General features: G+C 31.2%; 1 pseudogene; it reads right to left on the reverse strand.

Moving 5' to 3' along the window:
* The window catches only part of LOC149555619 (endoglucanase 16-like), a 44,758-nt pseudogene extending 30,225 nt beyond the window's left edge, over positions 1-14,533 (reverse strand).
* Positions 14,534-15,125: the final 592 nt, after the last annotated feature.

Genomic DNA, 15,125 nt, shown 5'->3' on the forward strand with positions numbered 1-15,125 from the left:
CTTATCTTGTCCATCTATATCTTCATTGAACTTTTGAATTGCCTCTGCTAGTTGATACAAAATTGTTTATGAAGAATCAGCCTCTATACCTATAGTTTCTACCAAAATATTGTTGGCATCCTTAATGATTTTAAATTTCTAATCTCTTTCTTCTCTAAGCCTCTACTTCTTTGCTTTCTTTTGGAGGAGTTCACCAAATGTTTGCATCTAATCTGGAGTGAGTTTGGAAATGTCCCAATTTGGAATTAAAATTTCCTCATCTAGGCCTATTTCTTCCTCCATCTCCTTTCCTTTTCTCAAAAATTTTGTGCTTGGCTGAGACTTGGTCTTAACTATCCTTACACTTATTACTTGTGTACTCAAAATAGAAACAATACTAGACATATTAGGACTAGTTGTGAAAATTGATACTACACTTATTGTAGAAATATCTGAAGAAATACTTGTAGTAGCAAAAAATGATGTATTCAAAACTAATGTTGCCAACACAGTAGAAGAGGGAAGAGTCTATAGCTTGGTAGATGAAGTAGAGGTCACTTCAATCAATGATGTACTTAGATGAGTTGGTGCAAAGATTGATTGGCTAATTGTGCTTTGAGTGTTAGTCACAATCAATTTTGTAGAGGTCGTCTTCATGCTTGATGTGGTCAATACCTTTTTTGGAGAATGAGGAACTGAGGGTATAACCATTGCAGCAATCTTCTTCCTCATCCTCTACTTCCTCATCCTCACCTTTTCCTTTAGTCAACAAAAGGGTGGAGCTAGTTTTCAATTTAGCAATTCTGTTCTTTCCTTTGTTTACTGCTTGAGGGAGCTTGATCTCTAGTTCTATCCTGGCTTTTTCTTCATCATAAGTACCAAAATATGTAGCCTTGGGATCAACTAGTTCATTTTCAAGTGCCTCAATGATATCCTTAATTTCATCATTATTAACCTCATATCCAAGAGGTTTCACCCATGAAATTCTAGGCTTGGTTGCTTGAATGTATACCTTATCACTATCTACCATGAAACATACATCATCCTTGTAGTCTTCCACTACTTTTCATGGAATTGTGAATCTATTATTCATTTTCTCTTCAAATGCATCAAAATACTTATCCATGATACTATTATAGTTCTCTCCCATCTCAACAATATACTCATTAATTTGGTAGATAATTGGCACATCTTTTCTTCATACAACTAATCCTTTTGAAGGGAAAAATTTCTAAATATAAAGGAATAAAAAGGTCAATAGAGAACCAAAGTTACATGGCTTGTTCTTTGTTTTTTGGATGCTTTCCATGCTCTTGTTGAATTTCTTCAATAGTAGTTCAGCAAGGTCAAATGAAAGATTATTCTTGACTACCTTGTAAGCAAGGTCAACTACTTCACAAGACACACTATTCAAATGACTAGAGCTGTAGATCTTGTGTGCAATAATATGAATGCTGAATTTTAATTCCATATTAGTCATACTACTTATCTTCAAGCCTCTATCATCCCATTCTACTAGGGTTTTCTTCTCAAGTTCAACGTAACCTAGGGTTTTGGCTATTTTAGCATTGACCAACAATGGGAGACCAGTGATTCTATGAATCATCTTCTTTGTGATTAAAATTGGCTATTCCAACCATAACTGACCATTGTGCACCCAACTAAGAATATACCTAATCCATTTTACTTAAAATTGTAAGAATTTGGCTTAGGCTAGAATTTACCCAAGAACTAAGAACTCAACACAAGCACACCATATACCAAAATAGACAGAATATGATCAGAATGATGATATTCATTCAATATGCCAGCTTAGCCAACTTGAGAGTACACTAGGAGTGCTTGTATATAAAGGCCTCAAGAGAGCTTCTAGAATGCATAGAAGTCAACATCATGATATGTCATACAACTAGGCACATGTCCACCAGATATGGGTTATTCTCCATTAAGCACGGGATTAAGTGTGATGATGTGAGGATAAACCTACAATGGTGTAGCACACAAATCAATGGTGTAGAAAACATGTGATAAATGAGGAGTGTGGATAATTGTGTTGTCAAAATGACAACTTAGTGAATGATTCATACTCTTGTGTTGTAGACACCATGTGCATAATTTGAGTTCTGTAACTTAATGAGAGTACACAAACTCCTAAGTGTCTCACCTAAAATAATAATAAAATAATGCAAAATAATAAACTTAAGTAAGTGTAATAAGTAAATACTTATTTATGCCAACACCCCCCCTTAAGTGCAACTTAGTGGAATGCCCTTAAGCTTACAGAATCTAGGATGAAATGCAATATGGGTCCTGGCTACTAGGCCATGTTAGGTACCCATGTATATAATGATATGAAATCTCCCATAAAGCGAGGAAAGAGGGAAACCTCATGGGAAAAACCCACCCCCAAAAAGAGAGATAAATAGGGATGCATGGATGGATGGAGTAATCAATATCCCCCCATTACAACATACATCAAGTATATACATAAGAGAATGATGAGAAGAGGAAGAGAGACAGAATAGGCTCCCCTCCTCAAAAGAAGAATGTCGAACAGTGACTACTACGATGAAGAAGCTGATCCAGGACTGTAGAATGGTGTTCCTCTCCTTAGGAAGAAAGAATGCCAAGGGTACAAATGAGATGCTTCCATTGTGTGTGGAAAGAATCCCATGGAAAAGTGATGTCTCTGAAACTTGCTCAACTAGTTGAAGAACCCGTCCCAAAGAACTGTTTGTCTCTGCAACTGATGAAGAACCCTATTGCAACCGCTAATCGTAAATATCCGCAATCACTTCAGCCTATGAAGATCGATCATGTAGAGAATGAACAAGAGAGTCAGATGGAGTCCTCTTGACAACTGAAGAAGGTACTTTTGCATCAAGAAGAAGAGGTAGATAATCAATACTATCTCCTAAATCTATCACTGAAGCTGTATCTAGAAGACTGGATGTACCCTATTGTTGTAGACCTATCACTATGGCTATGCATGTATGTGGACTGAACTGATGGAGTGACCTCTCACTGCAACTATCAATAGAACCCCACGTGTCTAAATCTATTGAAGCACTATCAGTTTCCATAATGTATGATGTGAGAAGAGGAGTAGAGGACAAGCTTGGTGAACTTTCCTCTAAGTATACATCCTTCTCCACACATGTCTAGTCATTGCAAAGCTCAATTAAGTGTCAAGATTTGGTTAATATTATTAATAATTATATTTATAAACAATTATCATAATTATCAATATATGTTAATAGTTTAAAGATAATTAAACTATATTACATTTTAATTTTGAAACTAAATAATAAATATGAATAAAAATATAGCATTTGTAATTATATTTTTAAATTTTAATTATTTTATTTGAATTAAACTATTGTCATTATAACTATTATTAGTATTTACCAGTAGGCTTAGGGCTAAGTACTATTGTGATACATTTTTGGATTTTAGCCTTTAACTAGTGATTAAATTTGTTTCTTATTTTTATGAGTAAGAATAAATCATTGTAATTTCTTTTATCAAACTAATATATTGCATAACATAGATGCAAAAATTTTAACTTGAATTTTTTTATAAAATATTTTTCAAAGTTATGATTGGATGAATCCATTAATTTCATTTAGCAAATTAGCTCTTATATTGGTTGGATATAAGAGCTAAATATTTCATTTTCAATGTGATTCATTAATGTTAATATTTTAATTTTTTTAATGTAAGTGCATTGGTTTATATTTTATATTTTAATAATATATTTTTTTATAAATTACAATATAATATTACTTATATTATATAATCATTTAAGATTTATTATTATTATAAAAATATTATTATTTTTATATTATAATTATTTATTATATAATGGAACATATATATCAATGATTATATTTATGAATAAAATTTAAATTTAAATTAACATCATTACAAAAAAAATAATTATATAAAATTTTAATTAATTAAAATATTTTATATATTATAATTAATTTATTAAATTTAAATTAGATTTATATAAAAACTAAAGGCAAGCACTAAGACACTATATGGCACTTGTTTTATATCTTGCATCAATTTTATTTTATAAAATTTAATATATCTTCATTGAATTTTTTGTATCACCTTTACAATCAAAAATTTATGATAGAAAGGAAAATCATTTATTTATATTATATTATAACTATAATAATAATAATTATAAATTTTATTATATATATATATATATAATGTTTTATATAAATAATTAAATTAACCCAAAAATAAGACGTGTATTCGAAGATTCTACCTGAAATTTCAATTGACTAAAAGAAAGATCGACGACTTGAGATGAATTTTGGGACAATTTTATGGAATGTTTTCCCATGTGCCTAGATTCATTCGAAATTGTGACACATGTCCAATCATTGCAAAACTTAATTAAGTGTTAGGACTTAGTTAATAGCAATAATAATTATTTTTAGTCTTTAACAAAAATTATTACTTAATCTCAACTCAATGATGCTATGATTGTTAAGTTATGACAATGGCATGAGATGAATTTTGAGTAAATTTTGGGTCTACCATTACTGTTGTTAAGAATCATTCGGTCTTGACAATAGTGATGACAGACCCAAAATTTACTTGAAAATCATATCGATAATTAAGTTCAATTTTTTATTAATTAATTAATTTAAAATGAACATTGAACAAATTTAAAAATTCAAATGTATATTAATGTAATAAATTTTTATTTTTTATTATTATAGTTATGTACATAACTAGATTATTCAGTCTTTATGTCATTTACATGTACATTGTACATACTATTAGTAAAGTACCTAGAACCATTAATTACTTAATACTTTCATTTTAACTATTAACTATTAACCTTCTATGTTTTTAGAGTATGAAGTTGAAAGTTGTGCAAGTCAAGAGTTAGATATGATAGGGTTTTCAAATTTCAACTTTTCAAAGACTGACAGAATTCCATTTTGTGTTCTGAAGACTAAATTTTGAAAGTGTGAAACTTGAGTATTAGAGGACAACACCAATTATTGAATCTCGATTCTGGGTATTTAAATTTTTAAAAAAAAATTTCATTGCAATTTGTAGCAATAGAAATCTTGATTTTAATTGTCTTAGGTTTACACTTTACAATTTTTTAAATAGGGCTTGAAGAAGAATTTTGTGTAATAACCAGTAGCAAGCATGGGCAAAAAAAAGTCAAAAACCTCCCCTATGAGTGCAAACATAAAGGAAAATCAAAATAAAGACATTAAAGAGCTCAGGCAAGTGCTACAAACTCCAAGTTTCACCAATGAATGTCATGATATTTTTGATCTTGTTATCCATGGAGATTTTGTAATCATGCGAATTAGAAATTCATTGTTTAATAAGTGGAAAGATCTATAGAAGGGGATAAATGATTGCAAATATAACAACAGTATTCGTGCACATACAAATAAACTAGCTATTTTGGTTACTGGACTAGCAAACCTCATTATACCCAAAGTATTCCCTTTCCCTGAAGTTGTAATGCTATGCGCTTAGAATTATGATGAAAATGGAAAGGTAATTTTAAACCAAAACACTTATAAGGGAATTTTATCCATAACTGAGAGTGTTTTTTTCACTCTATTAGACCTAGGGCTAGGGTTTAAACCAAAAAGCTTTAACAAGCACATTGACTTGGATAAACTAGCATAGGCTTATGTCAAACTGGAAAGAGTTTTTCAAGATTCATATATTAAGGGTTTAATAAACTTAGGTTCCTCTACTAGTGTTACACTAGACATAGACCATAAGCCTCCTTATCAGTATGATATTTTTGTCCCATGGATTCATAATACTATTTCTTTGTTATAATTTTACCTAGGATTGGATAGTAACAAGGAAGTGGGGGCCAATGTTCTTGAAATAATTTATAATATCCATTTTTGAGGTCAATCAATTGAGAAAGTAGATGTAAGGTATAATTTTGTTTAGCACATTGTTGAATCTATGTAACAACAATTACTAATGATTAAACAAAGTACAACTACAAGCAAGATTAAGACATTTAGGTTCACAAATTACTTGTGCTACCTTCTTTTAGCAAAGCATCACCCAATATTTGAGACAGAGAACAACGAGCTTGATATTGAGGTCTATAAGTTTGATGAGAAAACCTAGAAGAAATTAGAGACTCCAAGTCGAGTATATGAGTGGACACATAAGATGAGGATGACTGCTAACAATAAAAACTACAACCATTTTGTAGACTTCTTTTTGACACCTATTTACCAAAAAATTATAGGCACTATGATTGCCTATGTCTTGTAAAGATTGCATTCAACTGGGAAGTCAGATTCAATTGGCTGACTGGTTCTTCATGGAAGAGTACACTATCTTAAGGTTTTACAGTTTTGCAGTTGAACCTTGCAAACTTCCAATGCATGTTACAAAAAGGGTTTTTACACTAGAATATGTATGGCAGATGGAGAGTGCAAATGAACATTTCACTATACAACAAAATAAAATAATATTTCCTTCTTTTCCTTTCGCAATTGGAGGCCTCATATTTGAGAGAAAGGCTTTCAAAGTGGCAAATGAATTCGTAACTTTTTTTGGCTTTGATTTTGTCAGTCACTAAAATTATGATCCAATGAACATAATAAAAATAAGACTTATTTCCAAAGGGGACTCTATGAGAAAATATCAACATCAGGAGATGCCATTGATAGAAAAGTTAAAAAATAAGGATTCAATGGATGAGGTTAAGAAAGAGATGGAGAAACATGCAACAGAGAATAATATTTCAATTCAAGAATTGTCATCCCAAATTACAACATTGTACATATAAGAGTTACACAAATTAGAGCCTCTTACATACTTCAATTTCTAAAAGAAAGCATCTCAGCCTTTTAAGAGGTCTATGTCAATTTCTAAAAGAAAGCATCTCAGCCTTTTAAGAGGTCTATGTCAAAAGAAATTAAAGAGACATGCATAGTTGAATTGTGGTGTCAAACCAAGATGATTGATTTTTGAAAAATGAAGAAAAATTTGGGTGAACCAATGAAATCAGTAGGTTTTGAGGAAATTGAGGAGGATGGACTTTTCAACCATTATTGGAATAAAGAGCATGCATTTGTACTATATGATTTTGGCAGTTCTAGTGATAGTGATATTGAAAGATAGAAGGACCTTGAGTTTGATGCTGACATTCAAGGTATTTAGGATTCTAGGTCAGTTGGGGGTAGACATATTGTTAATCTTCAAATGAGTGATTCTAATAAACAAATGTATAGTAAAGGTGCAACTATGATACAAAAAATGGGTTATGCAAGTATAGGACCCATTGGTGCAAGTGGTGAAGGGATTTGGAATCTAGTTCTAGTACCAGACCCATCCAAAAGAGGAATAAATTGAATCGTTGGACTCTCTGATGAGATTGAAGATAATTCATCTAGATAGGGCAAAAAATATTATATTTCTACTTCTAAAGGTCATTCCAACACATTATTTGTTAAATCTTCAAATCTAGTTATAGTTGATCCCACTGGCATTGGCACTCGCACATATGAACCTTGTGCAAAAAATAAAAAAGTTATGAGAATTACACCACGATAAATTTTAGTAGTTATTTCACCAATGTATGCACCAGTAGCTTCTGTAAAAAAACCCTAAAAATAGTCCTAAAATGCCAAGATTTGGAATGGGCCATCTTCAGTATGTTGGCAATTCTCAAAATACAATTGTAGGTGGAGTAAGTTTAAGTGGAGTTAGAGGAGCATACAATAATACAAATGATAATTCACCTTTCAAACATTCAATTTTGTCAGCAAACCTAGATTTTAGTTTGAATGAGTTTGCATCAAATTTTGAACATACAAGTGAAAGAAATAGGCAAATTATGAAGACTTTGAAAAGTGATGCAGCTACTAAATGTCAGGGGTCTACTAACAAAATATTTCCAACATATGATCCAAATAATGAAATGATGAACTTCATGGTTATTATGCTCCTGGGTAGAGATAATAATCCACTAGAAAATGTTATAAATTGCAACAATGTACAAGTTACTAGTCTTCAAATGGATTTGTCAAAAGTGAAAAATATTGACAAAATCAATATATCAAAAGAGAGCAACAAAATGGTCTACTCTACACTTCTGCAAGTAGAGAGGGAAAACGAAATGCTTACAAAGAAAATATAAAAGTTATAGGTAGACTTTGATAATGTGAAGGCCAAGGAGAAAGCAATAGACAATAGGTTGAAAGAATTGCAAAAGAGGATAAAGAATTCTTCTCCTACAAATGTAATTGTCTAGCAAGAAAAGATAAATGAAAAAGTAAAAAATTTAACTAAAGAATTGGATGAATGCTAAAAAGGAATTCATCATGAAAAAGCCTTTACTACATAGCTGTTCAAGTTTATAGAGAGTAATGCATAGGTCAATAATAAATTGAAAACTGACCTAGACTCTACTGTTAATGAAAATAATAATTTGAAGATTGAATTGGAGAATGAAGAGAAAAAAGAGGAGTCTAAGGCAAGGATAATTTATTATATGTAGAAGGAACTAGTGAATGAGAAAAAAAAGGAGGATTCTAGTGCAAACATAATCCACAATTTGAACAAACAATTGGAGAATATGAAAAAAGAGAGAGGAGTCAATTGCAAAAACAATCATTGATTTAAAGAAGGAATTGGAGAATGCGAAGAAAATAGAGTCTAGTGCTATTGCAAGTAGTAACACAATCCACCATATGAGGAGGGAATTGCAGAATGCAAAGAAAAAAGAGGAGTTAGTTGCAAAAAAAATCCTAAATTTAAAGAAAGAACTAGAGAACACGAAGAAAGATGAGTCTACTCAAACACTCCATGATTTGAAGAAGGAATTGGACAATGCAAAGAAATAGGAGTCCACTACAAAGACAATCCATAATTTGAAAAGGGAACTCAAGGATGAGAAGAAAAAAGAGGTAACTACTACAAATACAATCCAAGATTTGAAGAAGAAATTTGAGAATGAGAGGAAGAGAGCAACTAATTGGCAAGGGCAACTAGAGGAAATACATAAAAAGAGTGAAAAAGAGATGTTTGAAATGAAGAAAAAGATGGAGAATATAATTGCACAAAATAGAATGACATCTTCCAAAGACCATCATGCAAACGATACTATAATAAACATGGTTAAGCTTATCAAACAAGAAAATTGGGATAAAATAATGAAGAATAATGATAGTTTGTTTGAATGGCTTGATTTAAATAGCAATCTCGGACTTCTTTTTGAAAATGTAAAAAAAGATGTTAAGGCTAAAAGAGGAATCTTCAATAATTCCTTAAAAAATCATACTAAATAAATTTTGAATAAAGTACAGAGATCTAGTGATAGGGATTTGGCAAATGATGGAATAAACAACCACTTGGATGCCTCTGTAATGTCCTTTGCTGTCTATCACAATTGTAAACAAGTAATGGAAATAGATGAAGCTCTCAAATCTACTTCCAGAGACTTGATGAAGATGAATCACAACATACTAAACTTGCTAAATGTTGGATTACCAAATCTAGCTAATTTAGAGCATAGATTCATTGGAAAAAAAGATTACATGAAAAAGTTACAGAACACCATAATTTTGATTTAGGCAACTTTCTTGAGGAAACCATTCTAGAGGGAATTGCAAGTTGCGTCAAACCACTATCAACAATGAATGTAGTTATAGGGTAAAAGTACAAAGCTTGCGACCTTTCAGCCCGACTTTTCAGAATGACTGAATTTGAGTATTTTATCTAAAAATGATTTTTTTTCAAACATACATTCTAGATAAATTCATTGTAGCTAAGTTATATATGGTCTCACACTTTTCCAATTAGAAATGTCTATTAAATACATGTTTTATACTAGTTTGTATCCAATTACTAAAAAAATAAAATTATTTTAGAAAAGTGACATTTCCATAACTCTTACTATTTTTTATATATATTTTTTAATAACATATAAACACCATTTTATAGAGCTCAGAGTCAAGAATATTCTCATATAGATTTTATAGTGTTTTAATCAAATACAGTATATTGTAATTAAAAAAATTCTACAAGAGTGTATTTTAACACTCGAAAAAGTGTCAATTTTGAGAAAGAAAAAATATTAAATCATATAAAAATTATATGACATTCTAGAGGAGAAAGTCCTCTTTTAGAATGTATATTTTTCTCCTAGTTAGAATAGATTTGTTTTGAAAAATGTGGTGAGAGATGAAAACTATTGATTTCAAGTGAGTTGAAGTTTGAATCATTACAAAAGAGAAAATATAGTTCTAAAGCTAATTTTAATTTTTGATTGTTCTAGCTATATATTTTATCTATAACATAGTCTGAGATCAAAGGGAAATAAGTTTATTTCCATATAGTTTTATGGTAGGAACTAGACCCCTAATTTTTAACATTTTTCAATAGCTAAAAAATATATATAAAAATTAGAAAAATATAACAATTCTTATTCCAAAAAATTATTAAAAATTATAATCTTAAACTTCATCAATTTCTACACATTTCATTATCTTCATTTTCAAATTCAAACTAATAATACCAATTTTATGTCATTGAACGTGAAGAGGTGTAATTTTGTTAGCCTTTTCCTTTACAAAACGATGACACAAGTTTGTGCTTTTACCCTATAGATAAGTTCCTCAATTCATGTAAAACTATCTCTGTGAAGTATTCATTTTTGACAAGTTTACAATTATTTAGCTACAAATTCAAAGAAATGTAGCTTCGAAATGATGCAGAATGGAGTGCCATAAATAACTTCATTGGAGCTGAGTCATCTTCTCAAACTATTACTATTGCTATCAGTGGTACTCATAGCTGATAGCACTAAGAAGTAACAACTTAGTAAGTGATAGTACTATAATGGTTTTTTTAGTTATTTCATTTTAATTTCAACTTTGTTTAATGTTAATTGTTACAAAAATCAAGAGCTAGCATATCAAGATAGTTGGATAGCTAGGCACTGGCATACTATTACTACACAGAGTAGATGGGAAAAATTTCCCTGCTCCTACTTGAAAAAATTGTACAATTGGCAATGTGAAAAATTGGTAATGTGATTGAACACACATAATTTATTATGTAGTAATAATCTAATTATATATACAATTACAAACCAACCTACAACTATTATTGCTCCCTTGTATATGCAAAAGAGAATTTAGGGTCATTTCAATTTGACATTGAGTCATTTGCAAATGGTTGTAATTGTTTGTAATTGTTAAATGTATTATGTTACAAGCTGATTTATAATTATAAATTATAATACAATTTTTTTAAAATAGAGCTTATTCTGTTAAATGCATTATGTTACAATTTCTTAAAGAAACTAGAATCAATGAAAATCTAAAAGTAAGAATGTCTAAAAACTAGAATGAATGAAAATCTCAAGGTTAACATGTATTATTGTATTAGAACTAGAATCAATGAAAATTTCAACATGTTTAAAATATACAAATCAATGAAAATCTCAACATATGTAGACTCTAAAAGTAATAACTAGTTTCAATGAACATCTCAACATGTAAGTTCGCAACATTAACATGTTTAAAAAAAAATTTAAGCATCTATAAAAGGATAGTGAATGGAGACTATAAATTAACTTCTACAAACATAATTAATTAGTAGATAGTCTTAGATCAAAGCTACTAGCCTAGTACTTGACTCAAGTAGAAGTTAGAGCTTGAAGTTGAGAAGTTGCTATAGTTTCCACTCCCCCTGGACTAGCTGAGCATCACTATCATTAGAATCCTCCTCATTTATTGCATATAAAATTTCATTGTTCATTGTATTTTTTTTTCAGATTCACTGTTAGCATTAGTATGCATGCCAAAGTCAACATCATCTTCATTGCTTCCACTATCAGGACATGAACCACTGCCACCGCCACTACCACTACCACTGCATCTGCCACTGCCACTGCTACTACCACTACCATTGCCACTACCACTACCACTACCACTTGGGTTTGAAATGTGGGCAATACCTCTTCTTTGAAGTTGGTTTCTCCAAATGTTAAGAGCCCTTTCATAAGGGAAACTATCTACCTGATACCTAGAATTATAAAGCATTAAACAATATTCTAATTTTTTTTTTAATTTGTTTCTAACTTTTGACTTTAGGAAGCCTAAAGTACTGAAAACTCTCTCATCCTCTATTGAACCTAATATCATTGTCAAACATAAATCGATAAGCTTGAAATATTCTGGTATTGACTCTCTCAATTGATTGCTCTCACGAAAGTTTTTCTAAAGCTTTATTACTGCTCCCTCTTTATTTGGGTTCTCCATAAGATCATATTGTTCCCTCATTATGTTTGCAAAAGAATATGATTGATCTCTCAATCGAGATTCATCTAAAATTCCATTTATAGTTACTTCATTGATTACTTTAGGTTTACAAAAATGCTAAATCAAAGTCATCATCCTAGAGGGAATCTAAATCATATTTTTGACAAAAGATTATGGAAAACTCACTTGATAGAGTCAAGCATAGATTCTTTGATCATCTTGAAGTCTTCACTTATAACACGTGAAAGTACCTTCTTTGGTTCTTATTCGACTTTGCTTCCTATTTCATTGGGGTTGGAGTTAGGGTTGATGTGATGCAGAGCCACACCTTGGAAAGCTCAGGAGGAATACTCACTCAACTGAGTTACTTCAAGGGGCATGACATCAATCAGGCGGGATCGAACTCGAACCAAACTCAAGATTGGATTAATCAGAATATATAAATCTCCATAGTTTATCTTCACCTGCACACCAAGATCTTTAACCCAGAATGTCCTTCCAAATCAAATTGTTAAGGCTGAGACTCAAAGAAAATGTATTCCATCTCCATGCCGCCTACACTTTAATATGATCAGACTCAACAAAGGTTTGCATGAAGAATAAAATGGAGTGATAGAACATGTAGAAGATCCACCAGAAAATAGACTGTAAAAGAATGTTATAACGTCTCATACTAATCCTCCTACAACATCATTCAGAAATCTGCACCTTTATGCTTTCGCACAGACTCACCACAATCTTTCCTCACCTTTCGTATTCCTGTCTTAGAAAATCGGGTGCAACTGAATCATAAATGCCATGCTTGAAACAAAAATCTCAAAATCGTATATCTCTGCTGAAAAACATCAAAAACACCATAGAAAACCAAAACTTTGCATAATGGAAATCATTTCATATTTGCCAGATGGAAACCGAAAAATCTCAGTGGTTTTTGGAGAGTTTTGAGAAAAAAAAATGATAACTTCAATGAGACTTGCACAAGAAAACCAAAATGCATTTCATACTAAAAACTAAACCATGCACCAGGAAAATCAGAAGAAACGTTCTATTCTCTCCAAAATTTGATTCTTCCAAAGCTGAAGAGACACACGAAAAAATTGCAACTTTTCTATTTTACTCAAACTCGAATGAATCTCTTACATAGCCGAATGGCTTATTTAAAACTGACTCTCCTTTTCTAATAAAAGGATGAGAAATGTTTTTTTCGTCTTCTACCCCAAGAAAAGGATAAGAATCCAAAAACTGCCTACTACCTATTATTGGAATCTGACAATCATTAAAACTATTTTAATTTAAAGAATCTACACCCGGTCCTAGGTGGCTATATCTGGAGAGCTCATCAAACTGCTACTCTAGGTATGCCACCACATGTAGGACGTTTATTGAAAACATTAAATTTAAAATACACAAAACATAAACATTTCTTATTCTATTTTCCGTTCTGCTACTACAACATACTCCCCTATAGAAAGAATCTCAAGTCCACTTGAGATGAGGTGTTGTAGTGATAAACTGTGCTTGTTGCTTTGTTCCTCATCCATCTGAATATCTTTTGTTTTAGGGATGTTCTTCCATATTACTGGATACTGAATATATTGTCTCCTTGGAGTCTTTTTAGAACTATCTGCAAAAAAAAATGTTAGAAAAGAAAAACCTTTCTTCATCTTTAGTTTAAGCTTATATTCATCTTCTAGTTGCAATCCTGCATTTTCTTGTCTTTGACTCCCTTGGATTTGTCTTTCCTTCATCTTAATCTTTGGTTTGTCTCTATTTCATAACATAAAAACTATTTGCTGCTGATCATTCATTTCTAGTAACAACTTTATCCCATGTAAGATTTTTACTACTACATATATTTGTGATTCCACAAAATACACTTTCCAATTAAATTGCTCTTTGTTGTCCTCACAAACATACCACATCTTCGTACATAGAGAATATGCCAAAAATTGATCTCGTTCGTAACCCTTAACCAACTTTTCTATAGTCTCTTCTTTTGGAACCAAATTAGGTTTCTCAATCTGAGTTTCTTCAACCTTGTCATAAACACAATCAGAATTTGTTACCTTCTCATAAACCCATTCAATGTCAGCTTCTGTTTTCATAACCTCATTAGATATCTCTTCTTTAAAAACTTTGTCATTTTGAGTCTCTATACTACCACCATTCCTTTTCCATTCTTCCATGATGGCTGCAAAATCTTCCCATAAATCAGATTCTTCTTTAGAACTTGCTATTTTAGCTTTACTTGACATTTCACTACACTATGTGATTTTAGGGCTTCATCATTTGCCTCCAATCTTTCTTTCATATGAGTACTTTCCAGCACTGTACTCTTCTCTGTTTTCAAAGGACACATTATTGTTCCAACCATAACTTTATCACACTAAAATCCCATAGGACTTTCCTCTTTATTCTTCTCATCAACATTTACTTGCTGCACTCCTTCTTTCTACATTTTACCTTCTCTCAACTTAGCTTCATTCTCTTCACGTTTTCTTCTCAAACTTTTTATTTCCTCTTCTATCTTGTTTACCTCTTCTCTTTGTTTTCTCATTTCTTTTTCCTCTCTTTTCTTCTTTTCTATCACTACCACCTTCAAGTTTGAAGACTCCATCTCTGAATTTTCTTCCCCAGTCTGATTTTCAGCCTCCTTCTATAATTTATCTTTGAGTATAGGAACCAGTGTAAATAGTGGATATGTCTTCCCTTTTTCCTCTTTCAAGAACTCTTTCTTACCCATCATCATAACTTTGGCTTCTGTGGCTTTTGATTCTTCTTGACTTGGCTCAACTAAAGGTATCAGTTCAATGACCTTGCCATTCTTTGTAATGGTATATGTATTCT

Source organism: Cupressus sempervirens, chromosome 5, assembly GCF_028749045.1.
Source record: "Cupressus sempervirens isolate cs-2001-9-10 chromosome 5, ASM2874904v1, whole genome shotgun sequence".
Lineage (NCBI taxonomy): Eukaryota > Viridiplantae > Streptophyta > Pinopsida > Cupressales > Cupressaceae > Cupressus > Cupressus sempervirens.